The sequence below is a fragment of the Adiantum capillus-veneris genome, chromosome 14, assembly GCF_014529385.1.
Source record: "Adiantum capillus-veneris isolate H3 chromosome 14, ASM1452938v2, whole genome shotgun sequence".
NCBI classification, from domain to species: Eukaryota; Viridiplantae; Streptophyta; class Polypodiopsida; order Polypodiales; family Pteridaceae; genus Adiantum; species Adiantum capillus-veneris.
The window spans coordinates 31,481,862-31,496,774 of record NC_140944.1 but is presented as its reverse complement, the minus strand read 5'-3'; the positions used below and the strand labels follow the sequence as shown (position 1 = coordinate 31,496,774).

The 14,913-nt window shown below is 44.0% G+C and overlaps 1 pseudogene; it reads left to right on the top strand.

Moving 5' to 3' along the window:
• The window catches only part of LOC147442175 (endochitinase B-like), a 194,878-nt pseudogene extending 194,465 nt beyond the window's left edge, over nucleotides 1-413 (top strand).
• Nucleotides 414-14,913: the final 14,500 nt, after the last annotated feature.

Here is a 14,913-nt window from a genome sequence, read left to right as displayed (position 1 = left end):
GAGAGGCTCCCCTCACACTTCCTGGGAGCCAGGCCTCGTGGACTACAAGAAACTGCCCTGGATGCCAACTCGTTGGAGTTGTGGGATGACGAGGCGAAGGCTCCCTACGCCCTCGACTCTAAAAACCGGGTGCTGGACAGCCACGACAACGTGAAGTCCATCATTGCCAAGGCGCAATACATTAAGGACCATGACTTGGGGGGCATCATCCTGTGGGAGTGCTCCGGCGATTTCCCCTACTCGGATCCGCGCTGGCACTCGATGACAACCTCACCCAGGGTACTGGCCGTAATGCCGGTGCTACCACTCACGTCCCCAACCCCCTTAAGATCAGCTATTCAGCAAAGCAGGTGGCAGCCACTCAGTTAATTGGCATGCGCAATAGCGCCAAGAGTGCCCTCCACAGCGCCTGATCTACCTAGCTGTACTGTGACGTTGTCATCTGCATGCATGCAATAATCTGTCTTAAGTCATCTGCATTGCACAATAATTAGTCGTGCATTGAATTAGCCATTGCATGGAAGCACGTCTACCGGCCTGGGCTGCGCTCTATGCCGTTTCTTTGTTAATTGCACGACTTAAGGACTCCCAGTGTCCCACTGCCTGGCCGCGGCGCCATCGTTAATGTAGATCACCATGAACTATAATCCCGTCTTCTTTCTAGTCTCGTGTGTGTGAATCATTCCTAGTAATAAAATGCTCAAGTTTGAAGAAAAGCTTCTTCTTCCGCTCAACTGTAACTCAGCAAGCAGCAGTGCTTATATAATATCAGGAGTGCCCTCCACAGCACCGGATCTACTTTCTTCCTAGGAATTAAATGCTCAAGTTTAAGGAAAAGTTACAGTTACAGTTAATTAGAATGAATGTAACTTTTTGTAAACTCGACCGTGCATGATTTAAGGTACTATTTTAGTAGTTGACAATAATCAAGAATATAATTTTATTTGCTCACAAGGAGATTTGAAAACTGCACTAACAAGGAGATTGGATTTAAAATCCAAATGCTAACCACATTTACCTGGATTAAAAAGAAAGACATTGGATTTACAATCCAAATGCTGACCCCATTTACCAGACAGTAGCGTGTTCACTGCAAAAGAAGTGGTATTTCCAAATTGTTGCATTGCCATCTCCATCGAGTGGGAGTACCTAAGTGACGACTACATCAACTACAGTATTGAGGGAAACTCCGTTCGCGAGGAGGACGGTGAGAACTTCATTCTTGTGCTACAGGAGCTGCGCAAGGGGCTGCCCAGCTACACCATTGCCTTATGTTGCACCGCGGCGCCGACGAATGCTCAATGGCCTCTCAAGCGGGTAGTGGACCAGCTTCTTTTGATGACATATGACTTCCATGATGGAAACTAGGGTGAGATGTCGGCGCATCACAGCAACCTCATGCCTATCTTCTATGGAGAATGGTTAGTGGACAAGGCCCTTGAATTCTATTTTTCACGCGGGGTGCCATCGGGCAAGATCTTCATAGGTGGGACGCTACATTCGCGCGAATTGGCCAACATGGTCAGCATCAGAATGCGGACGTAGGGAGGATCCTTTAAGACTTCCTCGGAGACGGGCTTGGTGGACTAAAAGAAGTTGCCCTGAGATGCCAAATCAATGGAGCCGTGGGATAACAAGCAAGGTGAAGGCTCCATATGCCCTTGGCTAATTCAAAAACCGTGTGGTGGATAGCTACAGAAACACAATCCATCATTACCGAGGTGCAGTATATCAAGGATAATAGCCTCAATGGCATCATCTTGTGGGAGTGCTCTGGTGACTTCAACTACTCGCAACTGATAAAGGCACTCCATGATAACCTCACTCACGGTGTCTCTTCCTAGATATCAAACTCTCTACGGACGTGGCAGGGAGGTCTGTCCACCGGTAACTAGCTTTTATCAAAAAGGATTTAACCCCCCACCCCCCAAAAGAGAGAGGGAGAGAAAGAGAGAGTAGTGATAGAGAGGAAGAGAGGGGGAGAGTAGAGATAGAGAGAGAGGGAGAGGGAGAGAAAAAGAGATGAGAGAGAGAGAGAGAGAGAGAGAGAGAGAGAGAGAGAGAGAGAGAGAGGGAAAGAGATAGAGAGAGAAAGATAGAGAGAGGGAGAGGGAAAGAGAGAGTAGAGAAAGAGGGAGAGGGAGAGATTAAGAGAGAGTGAGAGGGAGAGAAAGAGGGAGAGTAGAGATCCAGACAAAGAGATAGAGAAAGAGAAGGAGAGGGAGAGAAAGAGAGGAGAGATAGAGATAAAGAGAGAGGGGAAGAGACGAAGAGAGTGAGAGGGAAATAAAGTGAGAGTAGAGGTAGCTAGAGAAAGAGATCAAGAGATAGAGAATGAGATAGAGATAGAGATAGAGAGAGAAAGAAGTAAACGCTGACCCCATTTACCAAAATAAAAAAGCAAGATAGTAAGATGCTTTCTCGTGTTCACTGCAAAAGAAGTGTATTTCCAAATTGTAGCATTGCCATATTTTCTTAAATTGTCAATTTATTATTGTCACCAATTCTATACAATGGCCTCAAATAATTGCATATGAAATCTCCCACACTAACTCATATACGTTTTTCCACACAATCACAACTTCCTTGTGAGAAACTTTGTCCATTGGTTTTATCTGTCCAAATGTATCACAAAGAATCATAGCTAATCAAAACTATAGGAATCACAAGCAGAGGGTAGTCTAGTTAGATGAATTTAGTGATGGCCACCCCCAAAACCGCTCCACTTTGGTCACCTCACTCACCAACCTTTTAGCCCAATACCCCATCTTCAATGGCATCTCAATCGAGTAGGAGTACCTAAGTGACGACAGCATCAACTACGGTATTTAGGGCAACTCCGTTCGCGAGGAGGACGGTGAGAACTTCATTCTTGTGCTACACGAGTTGCGCAAGGGGCTGCCCAACTACACCATTGCCTTCTGTTGCACCGCGGTACCAGCGAATGCTCACTGGCCTCTCAAGCGGATAGTGGACCAACTTCTTTTGATGACATATGACTTCCACAACGGAAACTAGGGTGAGACGTCGACGCATCACATCAAACTCATGCCTATCTTCTATGGAAAATGGTTTGTGGACGAGGCCGTTGGATTCTATTTGTCACGCGGGGTGCCATCGAGCAAGATCTTCATAGGTGGGACACTCTACTCACGCGAATTCCCCAACACGGTTGGCATCAGAATGCGGACGCAGGGATGACCCCTTGCCACTTCCTCGGAGACGGGCTTGGTGGACTAAAAGAAGCTGCCCTGGGATGCCAAATCAATGGAACTGTGAAATAACAAGTAAGGTGGAGGCTCCATACGCCCTCTGCTAATTCAAAAACCGGGTGGTGAACAGCTACGGCAACACAATCCATCATTAGCGAGGTGTAGTATATGAAGGATAACTGCCTGAGTGGAATCATCTTGTGGGAGTGCTCCGGTGACTTCAACTACTCGCAACTCATAAAGGTACTCCATGATAACCTCACTCATGGTGGCTCGTCCTAGATATGGAACTCTATACCGACGTGGCAGGGAGGTCTGTGCACCGTTAACCGGCTTTTATTAAAAATGATTAACCCCCCCAAAGAGACAGGGAGAGAAAGAGAGTGTAGTGATAGAGAGAGGGAGAGTAGAGAGAGAGAGAGAGAGAGAGAGAGAGAGAGAGAGAGAGAGAGAGAGAGAGAGAGAGAGAGAGAGAGAGAGAGAGAGAGAGAGAGAGAGAGAGAGAGAGAGAGAGAGAGAGAGGGAGAGGGAGAGAAAAAGAGATTAGAGAGAGAGAGAGAGAGAGAGAGAGAGAGAGAGAGAGAGAGAGGTCAGTGAGGCAGGGCTGCTCAATTAGTCCTCTTTTTTTTGCAGTTGCTACCCACCCTTTATATGCATATTTGGATTTTCTGTCTTCATTCGGCTTCTTGCAAACTGTACAATTAGGGTCTAAACATATTGCAGGGAAGGGATGATTCCTCTTTTTGAAAGCTCACAATGTCAATATTTTGAGATGCACTAAAACCTTAGACTTGTTTGCTCTTGCTGCTGGTCTGAACATCAATTTAGCAAAATCAGCCTTGATTAAAAATTTTGCAAGAGAACTTGATGCACTTATTTGGTCACGTAAAAGGTACCCTAAAGAGCACATCTTCAGGTACTTGGGCTATACAATAGGAGTGGGAGTCACTCAAAGACAGCTCCAACAGTGGGTACACAGGAAATTCATTAGGAGCTGAAAATGTATTTTGGAGATTTGTTTTTAAATCTCCACTTGCCAAATTAACGGGGAAGTCTACACGTTCCCTTTCTAAAAAAGGGATAGTGCAAATCAATCAAGTGATGGACTCTGACTTGCAGTTGAAACTGTTTTCTGTTGCCAGGACACAATTTAGGCTAGCCAATCATGAGAGAGGATTATGGCATCAGCTTGGAGCCCATGTATACAACTTGGAAGTGCTGAGACAATCAAATGTTCAAGACAGGCACATGGACTGGTTATTGGCTGGTTATGCAGCTAACTGGTGGAACTCCCCATCCGCAGTAATCTATGTAGAAGCTCTGCCAAGTTCATGTATATTTGAAAGATGTAATAAACAATGGTACTTACATATGCAGGAAAAATGGGGGGACAAAGTGTTATTTGCTATTTGGTCCATTCCAAACCAATTCAAGTTTAAGTTGTTCTTGTGGAGAGTCTGTACTGGGGTGCTTCCCACTGCTTTGAATCTGTCTAAGAAGGGCTTCACCAATGGTAAATGTAATGTATGGAACAAGGATGAGTCGGTCAGACAAGTATTTTGGCATTGCAAACTTGTATCTGAATGGTGGAAATGGTCAGCAAGTATGTGGTCAGATGCTTGGAGGGTACAGATCACAAAATTCAAATTGACTTTCTCCAAATTAAAGTTATTAGTAACCAAAACTCAGCCTTGGAATTGCCATCCAATCCTTCAGAGTTTGGTTTTTGTGGTTCATATGGTCTATGAGAAATGCACAGGTCTTTGAGGATGTCTCTAAGTTCAATCATACAGTTCCTTTGTCTGTCATCAGGGATAGGATGGCAGAGGATTCACTAGTACTGCATGACAAAAGCCTAAGAGAAAGAGTGCTTCACATTATTGGGAAGCAGGTCTTTGAGGATGTCTCTAAGTTCAATCATACAGTTTCTTTGTCTGTCATCACGGATAGGATGGCAGAGGATTCACTAGTACTGCATGACAAAAGCCTGAGAGAAAGAGTGCTTCACATTATTGGGAAGTTGAAGGTTTACCACCTTCAACATGATATTGTAAATATGTAATATAAAACTTCCGAGAGAGAGAGAGAGAGAGAGAGAGAGAGAGAGAGAGAGAGAGAGAGGGGGGGGGGGGGGGGGGGGGGGGGGGGGGGGGGGAGGGAGAGGGAGAGGGAAAGAGAGAGTAGAGAAAGAGGGAGAGGGAGAGAGAAAGAGAGAGGGAGAGTAGAGATACAAACAAAGATATAGAGAGAGAGGTAGAGAAAGAGAGAGGGAGAGGAAAAAAGAGTAGTGAAGGAGAGAAAGAGAGAGGGAAATATATAGAGAGAGAAATAGACGGAAAGGGTTAGAGAGAGGGAGAGGGAGAGGAAAAGAGAGAGTAAAGAGTGAGGGAGAGGGAGAGATAAACAGAGGGAGAGAAAGAGGGAGAGTAGAGATACAGACAAAGAGATAGAGAGAGAGGTAGAGAAAGACAGAGGGAAAGGGAGAGAAAGAGAGCAGAGATAGAGATAAAGAGAGAGGGAACAAGAGGGAGAGAGTGTGAGGGAGATAAAGTGAGAGTAGAGATAGTGATACATAGAGATCAAGAGATAGAGAGAAAAAGATAGAGATAGAGATAGAGAAACAGATAGAGGTAGAGAAAGAGATAGAGATAGAGAGAGAAAGAGGTAAATGCTGAACCCATTTACCAGAATAAAAAAGAAAGGTAGTAAGATGATTTTCGTGTTCACTGCAAAAGAAGGTGTATTTCCAAATTGTAGCATTGCCATATTTTCTTAAATTGTCAATTTGTTATTGTCACCAAAAGATTGAGAATATTTTAACTTAAGCAGTTATGAGTCAACCTCTCTTTGTCTCTCTTTCTCTCACCCTATCTTCCTTTCATTGATTAGTGCTCTCTCTCTCTCAATACACCTAACCTCTCTCTACTCTCTTCTTCTAATTGATCAGTGCCCCTTTAATCTCTCTCTCTCTCTCTCTCTCTCTCTCTCTCTCTCTCTCTCACACACACACACACACACACACACACACACACACACACACACACACACAATGAGCCTTCTTCTTCACCGCGGTGCCAAAGAAGGCTCACTGGCCTCTCAAGTGGGTGGTGGACCAACATCTTTTGATGACATACGACTTCCACGACGGAAACTAGGGTGAGACGTCGAAGCATCAGATCAACCTCATGCCTATCTTCTATGGAAAATGGTCGGTGGACGAGGCTGTTGGATTCTATTTGTCACGCGGGCTGCCATCGGGCAAGATCTTCATAGGTGGGACGCTCTATTCGCGCGCATTTGCTAACACGGCCGGCATCAAAATGCCGACGCAGGGAGGATCCCTTAAGACTTCCTTGGATAAGGCCTTGGTGGACTAAAAGAAGTTGCCCTAGGATGCCAAATCAATGGAGCTATGGGATAACAAGGCGAAGGCTAATTTAAAAACCAGGTGCTGCAAGCTATGGCAACACATTCCATCATTACTGATGTTGCGCGCATTTTGAGAACCCCCTTTTTTGTAAATTTGTACATACGCAGATGATTCCTAATGTCAAAAATATGTGTGGGATTTCTTTTTGTGCCGGGGTTTTTAGTTTTCTTTAGCAAGCACAAGTACATGCAGTGCAAGTCGTTAGTCTAGTGAAAGCTGTCGGGCTGCTGTAAGTGCCCATGAGTGAGTTTTTTGAAGTGAGACTTGTATGTAACTTAAACTCATGTACAAACCTAAAAAAGTTCAGCCAAACTCCAAAAAATTGCAGGTTTGAGCTCGTTGTGTCTCCTTGATGGTTTCTGTTGCAGTTTTTGCCCCCGCCTTGCCTACTCTATGCGTAGTCGTACCGGGACAGCTCCTTGTTCGCATCAATTTTGCATGTAGCAGCGTGTAGATTCAAATTTTGTCATCTTCAGCTTTCTCGCCAGTCATTTTTCAAGCTTTTTCTCAAGCTTTAAAGTGCCCCAACTGGAGTTGTGCTTTTCAGGTTATGACTAGTTCTCTACAGGGTTATGGCTATGACAGCCTAGTGGCAAATTGTGTACAGGCAAATCTGAAGGGCATGTATCTATCAATTGTGGAATTGATGCCGAATTTGTGGGTTTTTGATGTTCAATTATGAAAGGGGAGGGCCTTGTCTTCATATGCATTGGTCGGTGTGTATTGTAAATCTAGGCTTTGGCAGGGTTTTGCTCCTATGTGACATAGTCTCTTAGGTGGGCAACGGCTAGTAAATTCCCAAGGGGACTACTCTTGCTGGACTTGTGGTGTTTCAAAGGGATTTTCCAAGGCCTTTGGGCTTCTTGTACTTCTCTTTCAATGCTCTTGGGTGACATCGTTATAGAGGTGTTCCGGTTTGCTTATTTCCCAACAGTGTTTTGGTGCCCACCACCACTGAGCATCTTCTTCAAGTGACCTTCAATTGACAACTTTGATGGCTATGATGATAGAGTTTCCAAGGTTCTATGGTCATGTAGGTGATGATGCTGATGCATTCATTGAAAAGATGGAGTTTTCTTGTTTGATGGTAAATAAGCAAGATCCAATGATTATGCTCAAAATTTTATTCTTTTGCTTGAAAGACGATGCAAGGGCATGGTATGATGAGTATGAGTTTTGGATGAAATCATCTCAACCTCCATTGGTGATGACTTATGATGCAATAAAGAAGTCTTTTCCTGAGAAGTTCAAGAAGGTAGAGGACCCAACAGATGTATGGCACTCCATTGAAGGACTTTTGCAATGTGATAATCGAAGTGTAGATGCCTTTGTCAAGGAGTTCAATGCTTTGTGGAGAAGATGGTGTGTTTCTTTGGGAAGTGATGCTCCTCCTCTTATGCTTAAAAAGTGTATGTTTATGCAAAGTTTGAGGGCTGATTTGAAGTTAAAGGTTGAGCTTAAAATACCACTTACATTTCAGGATGCAGTATGGATTGCAAAGTATAAAGAATGGAAGTCAGAGAGAATGCAAGAGCTTGGATTGCAGGGTGATGTGGAGCCAAAGGTTTCTCTATGCCTTAATGTAGGTAAAAAGAGTGCCTCTAGTGCAGTATTATATCATGATGGTTCACTTGAGGAAAAGAATAAATCATGTACTAAGGAGAAAGAGGCTAAAAAGAATGCTCTCATTATGCCATCCTTATTGTTTAGGCCACTTAATGGTGCTTTACATGCCAAAGGTGATGTTCCTACCAATGTAAAAGTTTATGAGAAGGAAAAGGATGCAATTACTGAAGCCTTAAAGAATGATCACGATGAGAATCAAGTTGTAGATTCCATTGTTGATGTGTCTAATGTGAAAGATGAGCATGTGGGTGATGTGAAAATGGATGTTGAGTATCCCTCTCCTTTATGTGAAGTAGTTGAGAATGATTTGCAAGTCAATGAGGATACTTATGTAGAAGTGAATGATGTGAATGAAGAGATCGCTCAAATGTATGCTATTGTTGAACCTTTTCCAATAAATGATGATGCTATTGAGCATGTTGTGGATCTTGTTAGTGACGAGATTGTCCATGAGGACTCTTGTGATTGCGTTTGTAGTGATGTATGTGGCCATCCCTTGATTGATAAAGAGAATATTGATGTTCTAGAAGATATAGAAAATGATGGAGATTCTCTTTTTGTGTTTCATGTGAATATGGTTGATGCTACCTTGTTTGATCCTCTTGTTAAGGAGCCTAAGTTATGTATGAAGGGTGGCTTACCTGTTATTGTTTACGGATTGCGTACATGCCTGAAAAGCAACTTTCGTTTTTTGTTTTTTGTTTTTTCTCATAATTGAAAACGATTTTACTGAAACTACTCCTGTGAGGCATCGGAATCGATGTGGTCAACAACTTTGCAGAAGAAAGTTTTTTTCTAAATTTTGCATCAATTTTGGGTTATCGTTCTTGGACTCCGAACATCTGTAGAAGCCAGTTACACATCGTTCCAATTCAGTCGAGCCATTGATGATCGTCCAAATTCTATCGAGCTACTATTGGTACATGATCTTTTGTTATATGATACATTCGTTCATTAATTCTTTATAATTATTCTTCTAGAGATATAATTTACGTCGTTTTATTGATAATCTCTCCTTAATATCATAGTGATTTTGATGGTACCATGATGATGTTTTGTTTACTTTGGTCATGGTGATTTTCGTTGATACCATGATGATATTTCGTTGATACCATGGTTATTCTCGGTAATACCATGGTGTTGTTTCGTTGATGCCATGGTTATCCTCGGTGATACCATGATGATATTTCGTTGATGCCATGGTTATTCTCGGTGATACCATGATGTTGTTTCATTGATACCATGGTTATTCTTGGTGATACCATGATGTTGTTTCATTGATACAATGATTATTCTCGGTGATATCATGATGTTGTTTTATTGATCCCATGGTTATTCTCGATGATACCATGATGTTGTTTTGTTGATACAATGATTATTCTCGGTAATATCATGATGTTGATAAATATCGTTTTATGTAGTATATACACATGTCATTTGCATCACGTAATCACGCATCTGGTACTTTTACGTTCATACTTTATGTACCATATATTATCGTGCGTATATATGTCATCAAAAGAGTGGTGTCACGAACCATCTCTTATGGCATTGTGAACATAATTATTTCACTAACGATGCTAATAATTTTCATGACTATGTTTTTTGAGTCTATGATCTATGTAGGATTGATCAAAGAATTGATTTCATGAAGACAAACTTGATGACAATAAAAGATTTATGAAGACATGTTTGGTGATGCCATATTGATGACAAGCTACACAGTAGATGCACGGAGACACTTCTAATTACGTGCTAAGTTATAGCATTTACACCTCTTTATTGAACCTTTGTATTCATTATTATATTTGATAGGATAGGAGTAAGGTAACTCCTCATAAAACATTCATTGCAAAAGGAGTGATGTAGCTCCTCGTAAAATATTCATTGTAAAAGGAGTGATGTAGCTCCTCATGAGCATTTGTATATTCAATGATTTTTATAATAAAATGGTGGGTGTATATGGAGTTGTGGGTTTTTCCCTTGATCCCCCTCCACAATTAGGAACCCTTATTTGAGCAGGTGTGTTGAGCTTATATGTGAAGCTACTCAATATATGGCTTCTCTATATATGGCACCCAGGTCCCCTCTATATATACATCATCTCATGTGTGTATTCTGCACACTTTGGGGTTCTATTTCTGTGCTCTCTCCTTCTCTCTCAACATGGGTGACATTGCTATAGAGGTGTTCTGATTTGCTTGTTTCCCAACACCAAGGTGCAATATATCAAGGAAAGCGTCTTGAGTGGCATCATCTTGTGGGAGTGCTCGGGTGACTTCAACTACTCGCACCTCATAAAGGCACCCCATGATAACCTCACTCATGATGGCTTGTCCTAGATATCGAACTCTCTACAGACATGGAAGGGAGTTTGTCCACTAGTAACCGGCTCTTTTCAAAAAGCCCCCCCCCCCCCCTAAAGAGAGAGGGAGAGGGACGGGGAGAGAGGGAGAGAAAAAGAGATTAGAGCGCAAGAGAGAGAGAGAGAGAGAGAGAGAGAGAGAGAGAGAGAGAGGGAGAGAGAAAGAGTGAGAGTAGAGATACAAACAAAGAGATAGAGAGAGAGGTAGGTTACAACATTCGTGATCCACCTCCTCAGAAGCTCGGTTGAACTCGGAGAAGGCCGATACTCTCTCATGATGGTCTGCACTATATAATTGATTTTTTTGTGGTCCTAATGAGTCCAAGACGTCATGATGGTGCTAGAAAACTACACCTCCGCAAGCTGGCAAACTCGTTGTCTCATCTCAGTCTCGACACTATCCATGTCAACCTGTCCATCTGGCCGTACAATATAGACCTTGGAGGCACTAGGATCGTGTGGCCCCCAAGGTGTCCAAGGTGTGCTAAGAGGTGTGTTGAGAGGTTTGCATGCGTAGGACGGGGGTCGTGAGCGAGGAGGGGTCGAAGCATCTGTGAACCCTCCTCCACAACAACCACCACCTCCACCTTAGGATCACCGAGATCGGCGAATGCGCCTATGAAGCGAAGATGATGACGTACCTACCTCTGCCGTACCCCTAGGTGTCGAAGCAGCCATGATGGGAGACCTCGCAGGTGTCGTACCCATAAGCATCCCCCCCCATAGGTGTCGGACCCTCAGGTGTGAAGCCTAAAGACATGGTACCCGTACCTCTGGCTATCCAATATTGAGATGCCTGTGACATCTGAGTGGGCGTCATCCAAGTGACGAAGCCCATAAATGCATCGGCACTCATAGAACCGGGATCTGGCAACTGGTCTACCATCCTAAAGTCCTGCAAAACTAAAGTAAATGAAAGCGTCGGAACACCTTTGTTTAAATTAAGAAAGAGCTTAATTGTAAATCAACGTCTTCACACAAACACTTATAGGCCTCGACTAGTGAGGCATTGATGGGGGATTTTCACAGGCCAAGCTCCCATACCCCTCTTCTCTTGTCCCCACCCCATGAAAACCCCCTCTTATGGAGGAAGTGATAAAAGGCATTGGAAAAAGTAAGAAAAAAATAAAGTATGATTATGTAAATATATAAGAAAGGTAAAATAGGCCACCTCATGCCTGCGGGGTAGCCCATCCCCACCTTGCCTCCTTTTTCTTCACTGTTGCCCCGCCGGGTGTCCCTTTTCCTCTCCTCCACTCAAAAGGTCAACCCCCTCTCTCTTCCCCTTGTCCTTTCTCCTTTCTCTCTCCCCTCAAGCTACCCCACCTCTCACCAATAATGCATTATAACTCACCAATAATGCACCAACTCACATGCAACTTACCCTATCTTCCAAAATAGTATACCCCACCCCCTCTTTCTCTCTCCTATCATATCCCATGACCCAAATACCCCCCTCTCTCTCTAAAGGGCGCCATGTCTCTTGTCTTGTAGCTAAATAACCTCCCCCACACTCACACACACTCAGTTTCACTGAAAAAGGTGCCCAAAGACCCATCCCCACCCGGTGGTTACCTGATTTTTCTTGTGTTCACACACATCTGCACACAGATTCACCTCTGAACACACTCCTCTCTCTCCCCTCTTGTAATTACTTTATTCTCCATATCACCTCTCACTTTTTTTCATCAACCCATCTCTCTCTCTCTTAGTCTCTCTCTCATGAGACTGCTGTTCTGGCACATATACACACAGCCAGACAAGTGGGGCCCACAGTCACATGGCCTATGTAGATAATGATTTCTTCATTTCTAAATTCTAGAATTCCTCCCCCCTCCTCCCCTATATAAAGAGGGGTCACCATCACACTAAATACACACACAACATCACCAAAGAACACACTATGCACTGTGTGTGCATAGTGCACACACACACACCCACACCATCACCATCACCGCAATCACCATGCTTGTCTTGAGCATGACCTCTACACCCTTGGCTATGGAAGATGAAGGGCAACTAAATGAAGGATGATGGCCATAACCCTCATGCGAGTCTTCGCCATCAACTCCCACCTATCCGCCATGTGCTCTACCACGCTCTCCCTTCTCATTCCCCTACCCTATGCTCCCCATTTCATCGCCTTATTCTCTAAATAAAGCTTGAGGTTTTGTGAGTATGTTTTCTTGCAATGTTTTTCCCATGTGAGGTGTGCGGAATCGCCACCTAGTCTTGTGTTTGGAGTGAGCTTGTGTATGTGTGAAGGGTGTGCGGATTCGCCATCCTTTTGTGGTGCCTAAGTACTAAGCCGCTACACCCCCTCCCTCACTCTCTCTCTCTCTCTCTCTCTCTCTCTCTCACTTGATCTCATTCCCTTTCCTCTTCATCATTACTCCCAAGCATCCATCTCTCTTGGATGAAAACTTTGTTATGGTGGTGTGTTGTTTGGGTCCTAGCCGCTGAAGCTAGGTGGTGCCCCTGTTTGCTTTACCATGACAGGCTCGAGGCACGCCATTCGGTCCCCGGTGTTTTAGAGGCCGTCGGGGTTCGGGGTTTGCTTTGCTCCCGTCATTTGGTGCCCCCACTGAGGATCTTTTCATGAAACCCTTCAGTTTACAAGACTGAAACCCATAAACTATTGTGAATGGATGAATGGCTAGCAGGATTTGCTAATTGGACGACAGAAGAAGAAGAGCTCCAAGCACAACTAGACAAACTCCGCATCTCCATCGAAGCTCGAGTGCCAGGCGTAACGGTAATCGATTTGCAGTGGGAGAGTCAACCAACACGCCAAACCCAGTGGATATACATAGGCCAAGTGCCAAGAAGAAGAAGGAGAAGGTCGAAACCATGTCCGCAACCTACAACCAACCCACAACAACAAAATGGAAGGAGCTCTACACAATAGAGAATCAACACTATTCTACTTTGAGAATTGGGTAACTCAAGTCACCGAGGTAATTATCAGAGTCAGTTTTCAAGTCGCGCCTGATGCTGTAGCACAGATAACAGAATCATTGGCTCACACTCTCACTAGAGAAACTAGGGATCTACTGAGTTTGTTTCAGGAAAGAACACCACCCCCTCCCACAAGCTTGGACAGTGACTAAGCACCTCTAAGCTTCACATGAATCAGTACAACCTACCTCAAGACAGATCACACATACCAACACGTGTACGCTCAATCAAGGTAATACTGGATTTGAAGGCTCACTACCAGCACATCATTGACACCATGCTTGGTCTGGAGCGATTTTTTGAGGTTCTGGCATCAGATCAACCATTTGTCTTACCTTTGGTACAAGGCAATGTACCGTTTGAAGTTTTAATCTATGTCCTAGTATAAGAGGGTATACACGCCTCCTTGTAAAGAAGAAAAAAACTTTTGCAAGTTAAGCAGTGTGTCTTTCTAGCTCTCTCTCAGTAATCATGGCAAGTGTAGCATTTCCAACATTTAAAGGAAAGAAGGGGGAGGATTTGGTAACAGACTTCCTAGATGACTTTGAAGTAGCATGTGTAGTGAGCGACAAAGATACGGATGAATCCCGGGTTAGAATCTTTAAGCATCTCATAAAGCTAGAAGCTAGATCATGGTACAATGCACTTCCACAAGCAGCCAAGGATGACTGGGAACCCTTACAAACCGCTTTTAAGAGGCGCTTTGGGGGAGGTACCACTTCAGAAAAGTTGTGGGACAAGTTGAGAGACTTGAAGCAGGAGGGTCTTTTAGAATATGCCACCTATGAGTCCAAATTTGTGGATTTGTGGGAACGGTGGGTTGAGTCACTGGCAAGGGGGGAAGCCGCACCCGATTTCCTAAAAAAAGATCGGTTCACGCATGGCTTATGGCCGCTTCTCAAGGAGAAGGTGAAAGGTAGATTCCCGGCTACGTACGAGTTAGCCGTTGAGATTGCTCGCCTTAAGGACAAGAAGCTGCGAATGAAAGCCAAGGAAACCGAATCAACAGAAGCAGGAACATCGCGTCGACCAGCAACTACGACAACCACCATACCACCACCACCGGCTCTTGGGGTAAGAGATGACCAACAAGATATGTTGGCCCATATTACTGACCAACTGCAAAATTTGTCTGTCCACTTAATACAGCAAGGGAGGAGTCAAGAAAGATATCAAGACCCTGGAAGAGCACGATGACAAAACAGGGAGTATCATTGCTACAACTGCAGAGAAGACGGTCACGGTATGTACTACTGTCCCAAACCACGACAAAACTATAATAGAGGAGGTAGGAGGAACCAATTGTCACCCCCTAGAGAAAG